The sequence below is a fragment of the Triticum aestivum genome, chromosome 2A (genome assembly GCF_018294505.1).
Source record: "Triticum aestivum cultivar Chinese Spring chromosome 2A, IWGSC CS RefSeq v2.1, whole genome shotgun sequence".
Classification (NCBI taxonomy): domain Eukaryota; kingdom Viridiplantae; phylum Streptophyta; class Magnoliopsida; order Poales; family Poaceae; genus Triticum; species Triticum aestivum.
The window spans coordinates 769,971,826-769,975,078 of NC_057797.1; the positions used below are offsets into that span (position 1 = coordinate 769,971,826).

Here is a 3,253-nt window from a genome sequence, read left to right on the forward strand (position 1 = left end):
TAAAGAGTAAAGATATATTCCCTTTTTTCCTCAGTTTTCTTCTAATGTCTCATCTATGTGGGTGGCTCCCCTCAATTGTACACTAATAATCATCTAATTAAGGACAGTATAACCGAGCCTAAATCGAGCTCTCTCAGCGATTTGCGTTTTTAGCCGTCCATTTTCGTGATCTGAATGTTCCTGGCCGTCAGATTTCGCGTCTACAGCCCTCTCTCCCGCACTGGCCCAGCTGTCCTGTGGGCTGAAACGAAGCCTTCTGGTTAACTGGGCCCTCGGCCAGCCCACAGGACAGCTGCGCTTCGGTCGATCCAGTGCTACGGTTCGTGGGTCCGTCCACGAGGGGTACTTGCCTCAGAAAAAATCTACGAGGGATACAGCCCGGTGCCCCGATCACCTCCGCCTCCCCGATTCCAGCCGCCGCGCTCCGATCCCCACCACCGCGCCCCGATCTCCTCCGCCTCGTGTCTCCCGGCCGCGCCCCCGTCCGTGCCATCGCGGCCGGATTTCCGACGTTGCACGGCTTGCGCCTGGATCACACCGCCTCCAGGCCATCCACCGTACCGCCGTCAAACGCCAGGGTGCTGCCGCCCAAGATGGCGGCCGCGCTTCCGCTCTGCATCATGGCGATTGATGTGACCAGAGGACAGCACGAGTGGGAAGCGAAAAGCCTCCTCGTGCAGCACCGGAGGCGATTGGGATGGAGCCCCCGCCACCGTTCCCCTGCCACTCTATTTTCAAACGACTGCGCAAGTGCCTCCTTCTCTCTCTCTCTCTCTCTCTCTCGTTTCTCACTTCTAGGTTGTGTGCTTCTACTCCTAGATGATTTTAAAGATGAACCTCCCCTGCTTGACAAAGTGTGCCGTGACTGAATTAGTAAGAACTGTATTATTTCACTCCAATCGATCTGGTTCTTGATCCACCAGATAGCGGGAGAGCATAGGTGATGGCTGGGTAATTAAAGGGATTTGTGAGCAAAGGATTGTGATCCTTGCACCTCTCATTTGGATCGATCGTGATGATCTATTTCTCTGGGACTTCCAATCTTCACGATCCTCTCTGCTCGGATGGGGAAATGCAAATTCTTTTTTATTCTTTATTATTGAATCATGTACCATTTGTTTTCAGGGTCGGATCCAATTATCGGTGTGTTTACATTTATCACTGCTTAGTGTTTCTTTTTGTGCAGCGTGTGTTTTTCAGAGCTTCAAATAAAAGGAGGACGAGGGGCGATTTAGGAAATTGTTGTTGTGGTCACGAGGACATCAGGCCAAAGGTAACCGGGTGCAGGTGTTGTTTATTATTCGACCGTATTTTGTTTATTCCACATGAAATCCATATTATTTATAAGGACCAGCAAAAATGATGGCGCGACAAATAGACGATAGCCGGGTAAAGGGAGGAATCACAAATAGACGACCTACTGCTTCTTGGTGGTGATTGTAGAATTTTTGGAGAAAAGATGATGATGGACTATGCACTTATCTGCAATCTCTCACTTTAATTTTGAATTATTCATATCCATAATTATTCTACTGATGACATGATAATCTTCAGGTAGTGGACCTCTAGGAACAATGAAGTGATATTTGTATGGAAAGTTTGTTGATTCTGGATGTCAGCGTTTTTCCTTCTGGTATTAAGTTATTTGTAGTGCTACTCTTATTTAACTCATGTGACCATATTATTAACTTTCTGGTAAATCTGATAATACATTTACATTTTTGGATATGTAGGAAGCATTTTCTGATTACATGAACAAGTATCACACTGGAACATTTGGGGCGTCATAACAGACTTTAAGAACATAACCCCGATGAATTTCAGAAGTTTGAACCCATTTTTTTCTCTTCTTTTGGTAAGTTTATTCTATTTAAATCACCCTGGCATATTGAATTTGTGGTAAAATTGTTAGTTTATCCGAACCATTTCAATCTGCCCAACATTTTTTCCCTTGGAATCTGCTCAGCATACAAAGGATGATGATTATAAGACCTCTTGTTTTATCATGTATCTTCTCTCAAATATAATGCCTTGTTTTATCTGTTGTATATTTCTTTCGTCAGTCTAATTCTGCTTCTCTTGTAGTATTACTGTATTACTTAGTGAATATTTGTTACTTTTATTAAAGGAGAATTGTGAAGCCAACAAGAATGCAGAAACTAGCTCATATGTTGCGAGGAATCACATACCTAATAGCACAATGCTATCATGAGAGCGGGTGTGCTCTCATGAGGTAATTTTATTACGTGCCTTTTCAACAGTATGCAAATATTAGTTTCAGCAAGCGTGGATGTATTTTAACTTGTGTCGCTTCTCAAGGTACATGGAGGGCCAGTGAGGTGCCAAGATCTACCAGCCGCCCATGGAACCTGTATTGCCGTCCTCAACCATATATCATCTTTCTAACACTTTCTTGTTTGATTTTAATCTTTTAGTTTTCTACCGTTCCAGTAGCATCTCTCCATTTATCTGGAAGTATTGGTATTGATGGTTGCAACTGATGAAAGGTGACAACTATTCTTGGTATGTATCATCCGAGCAGAAATTGACCATTCTTTGACAACAACAGTTTTGCACTATCTGTAATGAACTTTGCTAACGCTTTCGAGTGAGCTATCTGTCTGTGGAAACCTGCAATCTCAGATGTTCTCAGTTTTTTGGCTTCGTAAATCTAGCTTGATTAATTGGACGTCCAACTTAGATGCAGTCTATTTGACGATGAATAATGAATAGACTAACTGTCAATCATACAAATCAAATTCAAGCTCCAACCAACTATTTGATTAGTGATATACACTTGCCACAAACTTAACATTTTGTATTACCATAATTTTGTAACTTCTGACCATTCTATCGTCAAAATCGACGGGTGCGGCAACGCGCGCCATTAAACCATATCCCAGCCCTCTCACGCACCTGGCATTTTCGGCCGTCAGATCAAGCGTCTGGATCATTCCTGGTCGTTTGATTAGCATTTAGATAAAACTCGGCCGACTGTCTTATGGGCAGCTCGGAGGGCACATCTGGCATGCAACAAGTTCTGAACACAGTCCCGGTAAAAGTGACTCAGGAGATGAATGAAAATCTTTTAGCTCCGTACAGTCCCGAGGAGGTGAAGAAGGCCCTTTTCCAAATGTATCCAACCAAGGCCCCGGGTCCAGATGGGTACCCGACCCATTTCTTCCAACGCCATTGGGAACTCTGTGGCGCGGAGGTGACCAATGTTGTACTACGCATACTGCGGGGTGAGGAG

At 44.2% G+C, this 3,253-nt stretch overlaps 1 long non-coding RNA gene across 1 annotated transcript; it reads left to right on the forward strand.

Annotated features, from left to right (window-relative positions):
- The first annotated feature begins 386 nt into the window (after positions 1-386).
- LOC123186613 (uncharacterized) lies at positions 387-2,629 on the forward strand. Its single transcript, XR_006493675.1, has 5 exons — positions 387-1,273; positions 1,555-1,633; positions 1,734-1,855; positions 2,129-2,233; positions 2,320-2,629. It is a non-coding gene; the product is annotated as an uncharacterized lncRNA (long non-coding RNA).
- The last annotated feature ends 624 nt before the right edge of the window (positions 2,630-3,253 follow it).